Source organism: Sciurus vulgaris (assembly GCF_902686455.1).
Source record: "Sciurus vulgaris genome assembly, chromosome: 17".
Lineage (NCBI taxonomy): Eukaryota > Metazoa > Chordata > Mammalia > Rodentia > Sciuridae > Sciurus > Sciurus vulgaris.
The window spans coordinates 63,043,026-63,061,235 of NC_136478.1; the positions used below are offsets into that span (position 1 = coordinate 63,043,026).

The window sequence follows — 18,210 nt, forward strand, 5'->3', positions numbered from 1 at the left end:
TGCCCTTTAACTGTGCATTTGTGTTCCCTTTTGTTCCTGTGATACCCCGAAACCCTTATCCTTCTAGAATCCAATGTTTATAAGTGTAATGTCCTTGCACATGATCCCCTTGGTGATGTTGAGGTGGCATTGATTTTATCCCCTGAACAACATGCACTCTTGTTTAGCTCTTATCCCTCTGCATGCTCTTTTCTTCTTTACATACCCTGTACTTCAGGCTCTGCACCCCATCTTGTGCCTATGGTCCCTCTTTCCCTGTGCCTCTTCTGTCATGTGTCATGCAGTCATACACTGTTACTCCTTAAGTGCTCCACTGTTAAACAATTACTGCTGGTGGTGGTTGAAAAATGCCCCATGAGTTCAAATGTTCACACAGTGATCAAGTTCTGAGTCAGGTCATATTATGAAAAATGAGTATCAGCCAGCCGTCAGACAGGTGAAAGTGTGAACATTCTCCAAGGGTGTGGTTTTCCGGGTGTAGCAGGGCCATTTATGATCCCTCCAGCCTCTGCTGGGTGCTGATTTTCACTGTGCTGCAGCTGCACAGTGATGCCTTCAGGGGAGCCTTGGAGCTCAGGAGATGGGGATGGACTAAGCTCAGCTAAAATGACAGAAGTCTCTCTTGTGCCTGCTGGTGTGGATTTAATGGGCTGCTCTAGAAGGGAAACTACATTGCTTCTAGTCAACTAGTCAAGACAGGATAAGGTTTGCCGTGCCCCATTACAGTGTCAGTTACCTCAGGTTAAATGGGAATCCCAGAGACCAGAGCCCTTTCTCCTCACTTTCATTAGAATATATTTTTGTAATTATTCTACTTTATTACAAGTTACTGTCACTAATATCTTTCTACCCCTAAATGATAACCCAATCTTTATCATGTGTACATGTACATGTATAGGAAAACAATGTAGGGTTCGGTAGTAAGCATGGATGCAGGAATGCATCAGAAATCTTGTACTGCTTTCCCAGGCATAAGGAATGACTTAGTGCATACAGTCACCACTTTCCAGTGCAGAGATACGAATCTGTAGGGCCAGCTCTACCTACCCACTCTTCTCCAGACCGATCTTTATTTTATCTCCATTCTCTAATCATAGAAACTATATACTTCTGGAAAAAAATCTACTTATTCCATCTATGTCCCAGCTACTTTCTGGGTCTAGTTTCTCCTTTTGAAGATGTCACTCTTACCATAACATTTTGATAGCCTTGAAATGCTGGTTTTTCCAGAATTTGTGTTCAAACCTAAGTTGTTCACTCTGTCTGAATCTCTTCTATGCTCAACTCAGCCTTTCCAATAAAATTAGACTTTCTTACAGAAGACACACAAAAAATTGTAGAATCCTCAAATATTCCACATAGAATTTACATTCACAGAAAAACATTGTCTCATGTGGCATACTTAGAAGATATGAGTGATGGGAATAGAGTGACCTGGGCAATCAAGAGAAAAGAAAGTTATACCTCTGTATAAGAACTTTATATACAAAGACCCTGTAGGAATCTCTGCCCATAAGAATACTTGTATCACCTACTTACCTTAGGCAGTGCCCCACCCATTGTACTTCCTCTGAACTTTTCCATATCCCTACTGTCACTGACAATTTACATTCTACTGAACATAGTCTTCAGTCTACACATGGATCCTTTGGTTTTCCTCTGTAGAACCTAGCTTAACTACTTAAGATTATTGTGATTTAAAGAGTAACTAATGTAAAACTTTAAGAGAATAACTAAGGATATATCTGTTTTATATCACAGTTGTGGTTATATTTTTGAAGAGTGAAAATGTGAAATTATGCAGCAACTTTTGAATAGATTCCAGCAAGGAACAGGATTTCTAGATAAGAAGGCAGGCACTTTTTTCTTGTGGCACAGCAGGCAGCAGGAGCTTTGTACTCCTATCAGCTTCCCTTTCTCCTACCAACTGCAGTCTGGGTGGTGTGGAGTGGCCCAGGTGGATGCTGCACAGGAAAGGAATTTGCATCGTGCCTCAAGATTCCTGTACATTGGGAAACAAATCCTTTAAGGAGAACTGCTAACAAACCTGCCGCACCATTTTCCCTAAAGGGGGATGTTACCGTTATTCCCTTTTGTTGAAAATACTTATATTACAGATAGTGACACTGTATATCCTAATCTTTCAGGGCTCTTGCTTTGAAAAGCATCAAACTAACAACAGAAGCTTTCCATAAGATGAAAACATATGTGATAAATACATGAAGAATTGTCCTCTAATAATACTCACTACTCATTTTCCCACTGTATTTGCTTCTGGCAAAGCAGGAGTCCACCACTTGTTCAACCATTGAGATTAAACTAACTTGGAAGGCCTAGAAATTAATTCATTCAATGTGCCTCAGCAACATGAATTATACTTACAGCCAATAAGGAAGCTATGCATCAGGATGAGGACAACTAGCTCTAATCCCCTTCATGATTCCCATGTATGCCCCATATTCATCCAGTTAAGGACCCAATGTCCATTAGGTCTAAAATAGAAAGACAAGTGACTTTTCCAGGTTTCTCTGTTTTGAGAGTGATGAGTGTCTAAAAAATTAGACATTGTGCAGAAACTTAACATGTTTGTACTTAAGACAAGGGGATCTTCCTTATCCATGTAAAGCAGAGCCTGGATACTGTGGAGTCACATATCATGAGAATAAAGAGACTTACAGTGGGAAAACACATGGAAATTGTGGTATTGTTTTCCTGAAATCACTAAATAAGAGTAGAAGAAAGGACATTTAATAATAATAATAATAATAATAATAAGCATTTAATGGGGATGAGAAGGTGTGGAAAGTCATAAAGGTTCACACCAGGATAAGGATTCTCTGGATGGCTTTGTACTCAGGGCAGGATCTGGGGCAAAATTTAATGCTGTGGATGTGCCAAACCTGCTGCTTGTGCCTGTGTAGAATGAGAGCTATGGAGCCACTGACCAGATCATGAGCATGGAAAAGACATCTTCAGGAAATACAAATAATGCTGCATATAATGAGTCTGTGATATTGTCACATCCTGCAGTAGAGCAGCACCCATAATCTGTTTTATCTGTTATATTTTTACTACTCCATTTGCCAAGCATATAGAGGAATAATGGAATTTACCATCATGTAAAGAATCCAACAGAAGAATACAGAGAAGTCAACATGCTTTGAAGCTTTTACATTAAGATCCCATCAACAGAAGTGCCTGGGGCTGATCATGATGCTCTGGAAAACTCTTGAGGCAGGTAATGGCTGATGGAAACACTCCTGCCCACTCACTAATATATGGAATAATTTTGCATGCAAGATCATTCAAGAAATGTTTCATCCCAAAAGATGTCATTGTCTGGGGGCACTCCACTAGAGAGAATGATGAGGGACTTGGCTATATGCAGGTGCTTGAGGATCAAATCAGTGGACTTTAGTGTGCACTCATTGCCAGAAAGTACTAAAGAGTAGTAAAGACAAAAAAATTCCCAGAATTCTCAGAAAGAACTATATATTAGTAAGGACAAAAAATATTTCCCAGAACTCCAACTGTAGTCTGTGATAAGAACATTAGTCTTATTACTACATCTCAGGAAGCCATTCTGTTGTATAGTACTGTTCTGTTTGGATTATGGCAACAGCCATTCCTATGTGTAAAATGACTCATTAAAATATTTTGTAGCCAGACACTCATGTGCACCTGTAGCCACCAGCTACTCAGGAGGTCAAGGCAGGAGGAAATTTTGAGCTAGGAGTGTGAGGCCATCCTGTACAACACAGCAACAGCCATCTCCAAATTATACCAGGAGTAACTTTTTCATTTTATGAATCTGAGAGATTGATAAAGCTATCAAGATGCACATGCTGATGGGGAGAATTACCAGGATATTAGAAAATTGATCATTAAAGATCAGGTGCTGATAATGTGGGGGAAGCGATAAAAAGTGAGAGTAGTGGGCAGAAAGCATGACTCAACATTTTCAGAATAAACTAATATATCCTAGTTATATTGAGGAAGAGACAAACTCAGTCACCATCCACACCATACAAGGATTCAGTTCTGAATGGATTTCTGGTGTCAATTTGAAAGAAAATGAATGGAACTTTTACAATAAAAAAAGAATATTTGTGTACTACTAGATAACAAATTGTGTATCAAACAGCAGAAACACTTTAAAAATATGGCTGAAATAAAGATTATATCTAGTTAAACTAAGAGCTTGGTCCCATAAATTACCACATCTACACACACAGGGTGTATGAGAAAGAGATTGATGTATCCAGTGGGAAGAATTTTTACAGAACGCCCAGTAGAACAAAAACATGCATTATGTTCCAACAAAACTACAGGAAAATCACTATTCAATGAATAATAAACATGGGAAAAATTTTTTTTTTTTGTTTTTGTGCGGTGCTGGGTATCAAACCCAGGGCCTTGTGCTTGCAAGGCAAGCACTTTATTAACTGAGCTATCTCCCCAGCCCATATGGGAAAAATTTAAATCTAATGAGACCTTTTATATTTGGTGTGAAGGCTTAATCAATAGGCCAATGAATTTCAATTGAGACTTTATAGATCCTAATAAAATGTCATGTACTAATGACAGTTAATCCTATGGGCAGCTGCCCTTATTGATTTAATCAATGCAAGGTGTATTCAATATTTCATTGGTAATAGAAATATTAACTGTCATTCCAGGAGCAAAAATATAGTGTTATGTATAAATAATTGAACTATATTACTTTGTCCCTAAACCATGAAACATGAATTACTAGCGTGTGATGAAATAGTTGTCACTCAGCTCAGGCTAAAAGTTTATGTGTACTAACATCTATGAAACCATTGGTAATAAAGCAAGATTTTAGAAAGGTTTCTAACAAGAAATAGTTCAATAAATCTGGAGACTAGGGATTGTTCTGCACTATATGAATTAAAACCCAAAGGAATACATTCCATGGTATTGGGATTAAGGTGAGAATATTAATAAGCTGGAGGAAACAATATAAGACAGCTTTGGTTCTGATGAGTGCTATCTAATACTCATAAATTTACTTCCCTTACCTGGTGTGTTCCCAAGTTCATCAGGGGAAGAATTCTCACCACAAGCATCACATCATAGGTGATTGAGTGGAGACACAATTTCTGTCTCCACTGAGTGGATCAGAAATAGATGTTGGTCTGAGTTTCTGTTCAGGATGAGATGATTTTCCCTTTTATCTTCATGCTTATTATAAGCATGAAAGTATTATAAGCACAGATACAATCATACTGATGACTTATTCTACACTTCATGTAAGGGAATGAGGACAGCAGGGTGCTTTAATTACCACAATGCTTCAGTACCTCCCAAACAAGATTTCAGTATCCGCATCTGGGATTATTAACAGTAGTCACCCTCAGTGAGGACTTTATTATATTCTATTTGGAGCCATCTTGGACTGGCATAAGGTCAGGGATACAATCCCTGCTACTAACTCAGCTTGCACCCAAAGAATTGTTCTTCTCCTTTGTCTGCACTGGCACTGGATCTGATTTTACCCCAAATTATTTTCCAAAAATGAGCACTTCATCAAACTTCCCTCCTTACACATTCTGCCTTTGTGACATAGAAAATACTGTGCTTCTTGTTTGCAAGTTGCTGGGCTCAGTGTGGGGTCATGACAGCCAGCATGATAAGATAAAGGCGTGTGCTCCTTTGACCTCACTTCCCCTCAAGACTTCCATTCTCAGAGAAAATTTAAGACTTTTCATTGTAAATTGTGTTTTTTCAGGGTTTGAAGAATTGGAAATATTGTAAAGGGTTCCCTTTTTGTGGTCCCCCAGTTAATGCTCTGGAATTAGTGTTCACAGCAGGGGTAAATCTGGGGGTAACAGAAGTGGTAGATCTGGTCTCTCAAATCATCTGATGCTGCTACTGTCATTAGTGAGGGATCATTTACTTACAGCATTGTCTATTTCTTGTATGAATCCTTCCTGCCATGAATGGGATCAATATTGGAAAAGTATATTTCCCTGAAAAATTCTGATATTAGTTGGCATTGAGTCATGCAAATGAGTGCAAGTGGATGGACTTGCATTTGTTCAGAGAAGCTGAATGAAGTTCCGAGTGCATGGTTAGCGTCAACTACTTCTTTCACTTGTGTGTTTTAAAATCCTTCCCAGGTGTTTTGTCTCATTCCAATTCACCCCTAATAGGTAAAATTATGGCTCCACTAGGGTAAATTAGGATTAGGAAGCAACTAGGTTTGGGATATGAGGAACACAGTGGGACTGTCTGTCCCTCACATGTCAGACCACATATTTACTCTTCCCCTGCACGAGAATCTGGTCCTTCAGGGACCATGGATTAACAGGAGCACCTCCCAACACTTCAGGATCCTCTTAAGACATGTTATGGGGAAACTTATAATTGTTGTTGAAAAGTGTCACCTGGGGACAAGGATTTCAGAAGTGACCTCAGCTCCCCAAGCGTGCAGCCCACTGCTGCTCCAGGCACAGTGATAATTGCAGGGCTGAGGAGAGGTGAGGTCACAGAGTCACAGCCACATCTCAGGACCTGGCTGCCTCCCTGCAGCACCTGTCCTGGTCATAGAGGGCTCTGCACAGAGCTCACCATCCTGACCAAGAGAAAGAGCCTGGTGAGTAATGCAGTGCCAGTCTGAGAGCAGCATCTGTGAGGAAAGACCCACTTCAAGAGTCTGTTGAGTGACCACGTCAGAATACGGGATTCTGTCTTGGACCTGTTGAATGCCAGAGCCATACAGGAAGCAGAAAAATTCCTGAGGAGTGACCTCAGGCTGTGAATATCCAAGGGGTCACAGATCCTGTCATCATCCTGATGGCTTCTAGTTGAACATGAAGTGATCCTCGCTGACAGTGGTGGCTGAACTAGAGCACCGATTTGCAAGGCACACTGAAAGTTCCTGTAAGGAATTCTATGCTGAATTTTCTGCTTTTCTAGAACTGAACCTACAGTAGCTGAATGTGTGTACAGGTAGGAAGAACTTACAGAAATTTGCTAGTACTGTGTAGAAAGTGATCTGAAAGGTGATGATTGAGTAGAACCTTTTCTCTAACTCTAGGCATGGTGCAGCTCCTGGAGAAGCTCATTGCACCAATCCTGAAACCATTATTTATCTATGATTTTTTCAGGCTATTTTCCTCTTAAAGTGCTATGGAACTTATAAGGGAAATGTAATATAATCATTGTGGTTTTCCAACAGCATGTATTTTATATAAATCTTGTCTTCAGGTTTTTATAAACATCTCTTTATTGTGTCAAATATACCACCACCTGGTTTAGGAACTTTATTGTGGTGTAGGGTATGAATTGTGTAGGGATGTATGGTAAAACTCTTCATCTTCTGCTCAATATTTCTATTTGCCTAAAACTGCCCTAAACAATAAGGTCTGATGAATGTATATATTTGAACAATAGCCAAAAATCTACTATCTCAATATTTTGAATGAGCAAGACTTCAGGCTGTACATATGCCAGTGTGTTTATGTGGCTCCTATTGTAATACCAATCACCCTCATTGATTCCTAGCTAACAGCTTTACTGAATCCAGGTATGGATAAACACATTTCAGAATGTGTCCTCTGAAATCTGCAATTATGCCACTACTACTTGACAGTGTTGATGCTTTATGTCACAAAGTTTAGGACATGGCATGAGGAAACAATTCCTGTGACAGGTGCTGTTTTACTTGCTTTCCTGAGACAACAAACTGAGTCCTGTAATAGCTGACCTGACATGGAACCAGTACCATCTCCCTACACATGACTCACTGTGGAGCAGGTGCATGCTGGATTATAGTTCCCTCAGATCTTCTGCATTAATAAATGTCTCATTGTTCTCTTATAGTGGACATATAGAATAATTCTTTCAAAGCAAATGGAAAAGGTTACAATGAAAACTTAAAATACCATCAGTTTGGAAGGTAAAAGGAATTTAGAAAATCAAAACTAAACACAAAACAGGATTGTTAGAAGTACCCCTCTCACCACTGCTAAGGAGGCCTGGTGGTTCACTGTACTGACTCATCACTCAGCCAGTCTCAAGTCCCCTCAATTCCCCAATCAGGGCCTGAATGTAGATAGATGTTTAACTTCTGCATGACCAATTCCTCCTGGTCATTATGCAAAGTCATCTCAGGCCCTGCCTCAAGTTGTAAAGATTTAAGAAGTCATTTATGTTTGAAAAAATTCAAACAACCCTTACAGAAATGTGCTTTTTAAAGAAAAACATGCAGAGTTTACAGTGGGAACACTGGAGAGTGGGAATACTAAATTTTGGTTGACAGAACACATGCAGCCTGGGCCTCCTCTTCCCCTGCAGGACCCTCAGGCTGGGACAAGAGGGAACTGGCAGGATGGCAGCCAGTGAGGTGGCTGTAGGAATCATCTTTCTGTCACAGACTGTGGTTGGAGTTCTGGGAAATTCCTTTCTCCTCCTCCGTTACCTGGTCCTTTACTTCACTGGGCAGAGGGTAAGGCCCACAGACTTGATTCTTAAGCACTTGATTGTGGCCAACTTGCTAACTCTCCTGTGTAAAGGACTTCCCCAGACTATAGAAGCTTTCAGTTTGGAATTTTCTCTTGGTGATATTGAATGCAAGCTGCTTTTCTATGTTCACAGGGTGGGCAGGTGCATGTCCATTGGCAGCACCTGTCTCCTGAGTGTCTTCCAGGCCATCACCATCAGCCCCAGGGACTCCAGCTGTTCAGAGCTTAAAGTGAAAGCTCCCAGGTACATTGGCACCTCCCTATGCCTGAGCTGCATACTATACATGCTTATAAATATAACTATTCTTATGTACATGACTGGAAAATGGAACAACACAACCATGACAACCCTAAAAGATTTTGGATACTGTTCTAGTTTTCATCATGACACAACCACAGTCACACTGCATGCAGCATTGCTGTTATTCCCTGATGCTCTGTGTGTGGGCCTCATGCTCTGGGCCAGCAGCTCCATGGTGCTCACCCTGCACAGGCACAAGCAGAGAATGCAGCACATTCAGAAGACCATCTCTCCCAGGTCCTCCCCAGAGTCCAGAGCCACCAAAACCATCCTCCTCCTGGTGAGCACCTTTGTCTCTTTTTACACACTTTCCTGCATCTCTCAGGTTTGTTTGACTATTATTTATAATCCCAACTTGTTCCTGCTGAACATGGCTGCAATAGTCTCTGGGTGTTTCCCTGCTGTCAGCCCCTTACTGCTCATGAGCAGAGACTCCAGTTCATCCAGGTTATGCTTTTCCTGGATAGAGAACAGGAAATCCCCTGTTCTGATGATGAACATGTGAACTGTAGGATTTTTCACAGTTTTTATTTATTCATTTCAACCCATAAAATTTGAAGCATATTTTATTGAGTTATATCACATGGGAATGGTGATGTTTACACTTGTACTCATGTATTTCTGCTGGCCTGCTGGAGTGTGCTGGGTGTCCTAAACAATTCACCTAAAAAATACCTAAGTGCCTTTTCTCTGACACTTATTTCTACCTTCATGTCATGGAGGAAGGCCTTGGTAAATCAAATATCAACAGGGGCCCATTTGCAGTATTTTATACCTGCTTTCTGATTGACAGCACATGAAATTTTTTTGAGATACAACATCAATTTCAAAATATGAACAGTTTACATTTCACAGTCAGTCTTTGATATGGGTGTACAATAAGTTGTCCTTTTTTATGGTTTGGACATGTCTTGTGCCCCACCTGTCCTGTGTTGGTGCTGGGGTATTCACAGGTGAAATGATTGCATTGTGAGAGGGATAACTTGACCAGTCCATCTCAGTTTGAATAGGCTAACCTGATGGTAACTGTGGGAAGGTATGAAGTGGTTGGGGGAGGAAGATCACTGGGGGTATGCACTGGAGGGGGGCATCTACCCTGCATCCCTTTCCCACCTTGCCAGTCTCTGTACTTCCTGGCTGCCATGAGGGAAGCAGATTCCTGCTAACATGCCATCTTCCCATGATGCTGTGTCTCACCTTGGGCCCAGAGCCATGAAGTCAGTCATCTATGGACTGAGACCTCTGGTACCATGCGCCCAAATAATCTTTTCCTCCTCTAGGTAGTTCTTGTTGGGTGTCTTGGTCACAGCAATGAAAGCTGACCGAAGCAGCCTGAATATATTTTGGGTCATTTGATCCTTTGCAGATCAAGAGGCTCTGTGTATCTTCTCTTGAAGGACTGGAGTTTTGGCTGTTCCCTAATGAGAAATGATGGCAAGTGGTTGTTGTTTCCAGTTTATAGCCCTATTGGTAGCCCTTAATACTATAACTACAATTTACTAAAGATCCAAAGACTTGCCTTGACCTGAATTCCTGGTTCTTGTTTCCTAGCTTGCATAAAGAGAAGTATATAAAACAGAAATCAAAATGTCAAAATTTATTAAATGCTTAACTCTCAAATACACCTTTACATATTTAAACTGTATGTACTTTATAGATATATAAATATACATGTGTGTGTTTGTGCACACATATTCCTTGGATTAAGTTTATTATGAATCAAGCAAAAATTCTAGAATATTTTATATAACAAATAAATGTAAATTTCAGAATTAAATATAAATTTCAACAATGACAAATGGTTTAACATAAAATCTGCTCTTATTTTTTTTCTAACCTTATTAATTTTATAAAATTATATGGAATGTATTTTCTCTGTATCTGTTTTATGCCTCTGTGTTAGCTATGTCTGTAGAATGAAATATCAGTGTTTGTATCTTCAAACACTATTTGCCTTTGGCTAATTAAAATTGTTGTACATGTTTCATATAATATTGACTGTAATGGAAAACAATGATCTCATTATGACACCTGTTCTATTTAATTTTCTGTGTTGATTTCTGTTATTTCTAAGATGTTACATTTCACCTTTTCAAAAACTGATCAGAATGTGCACTTATTTAATACATTCACTGTTCACCTTGACATTATATGAAGTGGGATAGTAATCTTTTGGCACACTGATTTTTAAATTACTGATATTTAGTTTCAAGTGTTTTATTTGCAAGCAAAGCACATGACACTCAGTGAGCACATTCCACTGTGTGCATCTCCAACAGTCTGAGATTCTCCATTGCCTCTCTCAGAGCATCCTCAAGAGTGACAAGTATGTGACAGCTCACAGTCCAGATCATGTTCACCTCTCTCCTCACTTACACAATTGAGGGTTCAGCAAGAACTGTATTATATTTAGAGGTGCAAATTCCATGTACTCTCACATTAGCATTTATCCATGTTGCTGGTGGTAGAGTTCAATTGTAGGAATATAAAATAATTAGGCATTCTTCTTTTTTTTTTAAAGAAATGTTTTTATGTTGTTTCTTCATACCTTATAGTTTACATGCTATTGGATTTCATGGACAAAATTATACCAGCAAGAATATAATTTGCTCCAGCTCAGTACCCAGTACTTCTCCTTTTCCTCCCCTCATACCTGTTCCCTTTCCTCCATTCTACTCTTCTTCCACTAATTTACAGTCTTTTGCAAATCAGTACTTTATAGATACTCATGAAGATGAAATTTGTAAGGCCCCAATGAGTTAACTAAAAAGTTACCAGAGCTGCAGATGCTAAAAATGGGTTAAAAATGAAAAGCTGTAGATGAAATCAGCATGACTAGATAACAGGATGACCACCCAGCTAATTTAGGCTGTTGCTAGGGGTAATGGGGAATCCCCCCAACTGTGGTCAAGCTGACCTCACCGCTGACCTCATATAGACCAGTGGTTACTACGATGACTAAAATTCAGCAGCCAAAACTTATCCTGATATGCAAACAAGGACACAAACCCTCCAATTGTAAAAGAGAAATTGAGTCCCTTTGTCTGAAGTGTATAAAACAGGTTGTAAATTTGTGCTCGGGGTACTCAGCATTGACTGCTAAGCTGGTCTGTGTTGAGTGCCCGAGCAGCTGCTTGAATAAACTCGTCCTTTTGTGCTTGAATCGGACTCTGGCTCCCTGGTGGTCTTTGGGGGACTCGTTGACTTGGGCATTACAAAATTCACTGTAGTATACTTGTGCATAAAATTCATGTGCATAAAATAGTTTGGTCAATTTAATTCCATCATCATTCCTCACTTTTCCCAGCGCTCCTCCCCCACAACAAATCTCTTCCTCTACTCCACTAATCTCTCTTCTGTATTCATGGGAGTCCCTCCACCCACAGCTTTTTCTGTATTTTGTTGTAGCTTCTGCACGTAAGATAAAGCAATTGACGCTTGACTTACTGAGTCAGGCTTCTTTCATTTACCCTGATGTCCCCCACTCCCATCCATTTACCAGTAAATGCCATGATTTTATTCTTCGCTATGACTGAGTAGAACCCCATCATGTATATAAATCATATTTTCTATGTCTGTTGACAGATAACTGGGCTAGTTCCATAACCTGGTGATTGTGAATTGTGCTAGTATGAACACTGATGTGGCAGTATTTCTATAGCATAATGATTTTAGAACTTTTGGATAAATACCAGGGAATGAGATAGCTAGTTGATGTGGTGGTTCCATTCTTGGTGTTGTAAGAAATCTCCCTCTTTCTTTCCAGAGTTGTTGCACTAATTTGCAGCTTCAACAGCAATGTACAAGCATAACTTTTTCCCCACATCCTCACCAGCATTTATTATTTGCATTCATTAAAATTGCCATGCTAACTGGAGTGAGATGAAGTCTTAGTGCAGTTTTCAATTTGTATATCCCTTATTGCTAGAGATGTTGAATTTTTTTCATATATTTGTTGGTCAGGTCTTCTCTTGAGAAGTGTCTGTGCAGTCCATTAGCTGACTTATTAATCATGTTATTATTTTGTTGGTGGTTTTTGTGTTTTTATACTGGATATTAATGTTCTATTTGAGGAGCATGTGGCAAAGATCTTCCCCATTCTGTAACCTCTGTTCTGATATAAATTCCTGTGTACTCTCCCTGTGATGGGGAAAGGGAGTCAGGTGGCCCACGTGCATCTGAGCACTTACTGCCTGTGGTTGTGAATTGTGGATGCTGGTTCTTCTACTCCTTGGGATAGAGGGTTAGTTGGTCCACCTGTTTCTGACATATCACTGCCCAGGATCATGGATCACAGGCATCTGCTCTGCTCTTCTCTGCTGTGTTGCCCTTGGGACAGTCCCCTCCCCCTCTGCAATCAGGAGCCTTCATATGCAGGATCTCTGTTGGCCTTCTATTGCAAAGAAACTCTGGCTGGTGTAGCTCATAGAAATTATATCCGTCTCCAGAATGGGGGTGGATATTATCTGGTTCATCTTTACCTAAGTTCTTGAGAAAGTTGTGTTGAGTGCTGGCACAGGAATGGCACTCCCCAGGAATGATGAGCTCTCTGATCTGCTCCACCCCACTCCCCTTGTCCTAGGTGAGGTGGAGGCTGATTCAGTAAGTTTAACTGGTAGCCATCCCTCCATGATTTCCTTCTAAGTGGATTATTGGGACATCCCACTGCAGAAGTATTCCCTCTGGTTTTACTTGCTGCTATCTGAAGGAGTGAGAATCTGTGTTGATTCAATTTCTTTTAGGGAGGCTGGCCAGCTCTGGACTCCACAAATGGCACCATGTCTTGCCTAGCTTTCAGTGCAGAGCTGGGTTAAACTGCTCCATCTTCTTCACTGCCTTTGCTGTTCCTGCTGTGTTTCCACCTGGACTGCTTCTCTTCCCAGATGTTGTTAGGAAGGGAGCTTATGCTCTTCCCTCTTCCTGGTCCTCCCTCTGGTAGCCCTGCCGCCACCCTGGTCCGGGGTCAGGGTTAAGGATTTCTGTCCACATTTTCTGTTCCTGTCACCAACCTTCAAGTACCTCCAAGTCTTGAGCTGTGCAGTGTTGATTTTTCGAAGTTTTACGCTGTCACCACCTCTCTGGTCAGCTGTTCTTTCAACTGCTTTCTTTCCTTATTGTGGAGGTTCAAGGATTCTGTTTGATCCAGTCCACCATCTTTGTCCCCAAGCATTCTTCTTTTGAAGAGGTCCTGGGTGTTCACTCTTGGGAGGGTCAATGCTGATCTTGTGGATGATAGTAATTCTCACAAGAATGGGTCATCTCAACTTGAGTTCAGACATGTCTGCTCTCTCTTGCTCCCTCTTGCCCTATGGTGTCTTCTATACCTTCTCCCACCATTCCAGTTCATTCTGATATGAAGCCCTTAGCAGAGCTGAGGAGACCCCGGCCCATGTTCTTAATTTACCAAACTGAAAACTCAGTAATTTTCTTTATGAAACCCTCACACCTAGGTCTATGCTGATGTCAATAGAAACAATTTAGTACAACATGTGACTCTCTCCAGTTTGGAGTATCATGGTAAGCACTAGATGTACGTTCTGCAGGGTGTTTTGATGACACTTTCAGGTGTTTCTGCTGGGTTTATATGTAGTGATGCCTTTGTTGGTCATAGGCTTATACTTAAAATGTTGGTATAAATTTTAACTGAGAATTGCTCCTATTTTTAATGAATAATTAAATAATTAAATTAACAAATTTTTCTTCTATTAAACATAGTCATGTATATAAAACTTCTGAGATGGTCTTTCTTTTTTTTAAAGCCATTTGAAGATCATTAAAGTTTATATGAGCAAGCCATTCAGAATTACCTTGTTATATGCATTGGTAGTGATCAAAGTTTTTCTAAAAACAATGAATTTCAATATCTTCTAAAAATGTTGATTGGACCAACATTCTATCTCTCACCTGTCACTGCCTCACCAAGTCTAGCACCATTTCCTTTCTGAGCTGATTCATGTCCAGTCTCCTGCTCTTTCCTCCTCTCCTGACTTAATCTTATAAATATCTGGGCACCATACAATCAAGGCCAGTCCTAACATCTGGAGTCTTCAGTGGAAGATGATCTTGGGAATTCTGTGGATCAAGGAAACCCCAGGACTCTGTCTCCCCATAGACAATGACTGAAATTAATTTCAGACCTTTTTGGATCTTGGCACAGCAGCAACCACCCACACCCACCCCATTCCCAAGCCTCTTGCCAGAGACTGCCCACACCTTGCAGAGTCAAGGTTGATTATGGGAACTATGTGCGGGACCTGTGCTCTCATTGCTGCTTGCCCTGTTAGCCGTGGAGCTGCTGACACAGAGGCAGACAGCCAAGGTCTCACCCTCCCCAGGCATTCTCATACTTCCTTTTCTCCCCTAATTTAAAATGTCAGTTTCTCTCTGTATTACCTTTTCCTTGTTTCCGCATTCTCTCTCTCTCTCTTTTTATACTTTTGCTGGCATAAAAGTAAGAAGTTGAACATTTAAGAATATTTTTCCACATGCAGAGGTACCAGAAGGCAAAATCTAAGAAAAGATCTGAAAAGATCTTAAATTTACATCTCAAGTTAAACCCATTAATTACAAAGACAGCCCATGACAATAAAAAATGAAAACAAAGGAAGTAAATTCTGGGAAAGAGGATACTATGATTTCTATGGCTACCATAGTATTATATCTATAGGTCCAGTTTTCAACCAAAAAATCAAAAGTTGTAAAAGGGTAAATATGGTCCATTCAAAGGGTGAGTAAATAATAAAACAACAGAAACCATCCTGAGAAAAGGCTGTGTGGTGACCCTAAGAGAGAACATCTTTGTTTTTATAAGTCTTATAATATTGAAAGAACTTATTACTAATATTGAAAGAAGACTTAAGAAATCCTCAAGGTAATGTGTGGGTGAAATGGAATCACCAGTAAAGAGACCCTGATGAACCCTGAGGGAAGTTCTGGAGCTGTGCCAGAACTGAAAAGGAAGCTTCACTAGAGAGCTTTCAGGTTTAAGAAGAAAGAAGACAGCATTTTAGATATATCTAGAAACACTAAGGGGAGAAGGATGCACTGTAGCCATGACAACTGTTTCCTCCAAAAATCAAAGCTCTATCAATTATTTTTCCCCATTTTTATTAGTTATTATAGTTGTACATGCTGATGGGATTCGTTGTTACATATTCACACATGCACAATACACAGTATAACTAGTAATTTGGCCAATATCTCTCACCAGCACTTCCCCTTCCTCTCCCAGTCCTCTTATCCCTTGGTCCCTTTCCTCTACGTGTCTGCTGTTTTTGGAGATCCACCCCCTTTCTTTTTCTTTTTCTTTTTCTCTCATTTCCACATATAAGAGAAAACATATGAACTTTGGCCTTCTAAGCTTGACTTATTTTGCATAACATGATGGTTTCTAGTTCAATCTATTTTCCTTCAAATTCCATAATTTCATTTTTTATGGTTGGATAAAATTCTATTATGAATATATATATCACAAATCCTTATCTATTTATCCATCGATGGACACCTAGGCTGGTTCCATAGTTTGACTATTGTGAATTGTGTTGCTATAAACATGGGTATGCATGTATCACTGTGGAAAGATGACTTTCATTCTTCAGGGTAAATACCAAGGAGTGGTATATAGCTGGGTCATATGGTGGTTCCATGCCTGGTCTTTTGAGGAACATCCATACTGATTTCCATAGTGATTGTACTAATTTTTGGTCCCAATCAACAGAGTAAATGTGTTTGGTTTTCTACACATTCTCTCCAGCATTGATTACTTATATTCTTGATGACTGCCATTCTGATTGATGTGCATTGAAATGTCAGTGTAGTTTTGTCAGTCATGGGTTTTAAATAATAAATTTGCCCATATCATTGTCTGCTTTTTAAAGAAATCGGTTTTGAACCCATGGGTGCTCAACCACTGAGCAACCTCCCCAGTGCTTTTATATTTTATTTAGAGATAGGGTATCACTAAATTGTTTAGGGCATTGCTAAGTTGCTGAGTCTGGCTTAGAACTCATGATCCTCTCCTCTTTTCTCAGCCTCCCCAGCCTCTGGGATTACAAGCAAGCACCACTGTCCCTGACTAAATTTGTCCATATTTTGAGTTTAAAACACTTCATGATTAAATTTGTTCCTATAAATATTTTTATGACTGTCATAACTTTTCACAACATTAATGGCTTAATAGAAGACTTTGTTTTCTCATAGTTCTTAGATCAGAAATTGGAGGATTTGGCTGGGTCCTTTGATTAGGGTATGAAGACCCTGAAATTATGTTTCATCCAGCCTGAACTCTGTGAATCAGATGTTGGGTAAAAATTCACTTCTTTGATCTTGTAGATAGTTGGAAAATTATTTTTCTTGTGGAAGAAGTTATAAATGATCACTTTAACCATTTTTACTCAACACAGTACTTAAAATCCCAGACTGAGCAGTCAGGCAAGAGAAAGAAATAATGGACATCCAAATAGAGAAGGAGGAATTCAAACTGTCATTGTTTGCACAAGATATGATATTATATATCATAAAACCAAAAGACTCTTGAAAGAATAAGCAGCACTAAAAACAAACAAACAAACAAACAAAAAAACCAAAAATACCTCAAAAACATTTCACCTAGTCAGCTAGAAATCAACATGCAAAAGTCATGGACATGAGTATGAACCAAAAGTGACTCATAAGATTTCCACACTGAGCCCACTGTCCTGGAAGATGGAAAGGGTAATGTGAGTATTTTGCATTTCAGTCAGAGAGGCAGAGTGGGTAAGCAAAGGAAGTCTGGGTAAGTGCTCATGTCTGGAAAAGGCATTCTGATAGAGAAGCAAATCCCATGCAAAACTGGACAAGCAGAGGAATATTCCTTATCTATGAGCTCAACTAGTGAGGAGAGATAAATGTCTTAGCTCCTCCACCAACCCCTGATGGCACCTCTCAGAATTTAATTACTTTTCATTGAGGATTTTTGGTGAATCACACAGTGATGAAGAAATGAGATTCCAGGTCTTAAGGATTGTGAAATTTATCTATTGTTAACATAAACTACCATGAATAAAAGGGAAGTTTCAGAGGATTAATATTTTATGCTTATCATAATGCTGATGAGAGGATAGATATGTAATTCTGTGCAGAAACTGTGTATTTGAAATCATTTCTGCAATCATGTGCTTTAGAAAATCTCACTGTGTAAATATGAGGCACATAGCAGAGACAGTGGTTGTTGTCTACTGAAATTACCTGGCTCTGGTGATTATGATGAGGCTGCTTTTCCTCCTGGGCTTAGGAAGGAAGCAATTAAGAGAAAGTATATTTATTAGTATGATTTCAGACCTGCAAGGACAGAAGCGGTGGGTTCACAGATTCATAGCACTGATGCCCAAATCCAGAGCCACACAAAACATGCTTATTCTGGTGAGCATTTTCGTATGTATT

The 18,210-nt window shown here is 39.8% G+C and overlaps 1 pseudogene across 1 annotated transcript in view; it reads right to left on the minus strand.

Annotated features, from left to right (window-relative positions):
- Window positions 1-2,747: 2,747 nt before the first annotated feature.
- LOC306648534 (vomeronasal type-1 receptor 4-like) overlaps window positions 2,748-18,210 on the minus strand; it is a 76,970-nt pseudogene continuing 61,507 nt past the window's right edge. The window contains exon 2 of the transcript in view: window positions 2,748-2,900. The product of the transcript in view is annotated as a vomeronasal type-1 receptor 4-like (transcript). The remainder of the gene's footprint in view (window positions 2,901-18,210) is intronic.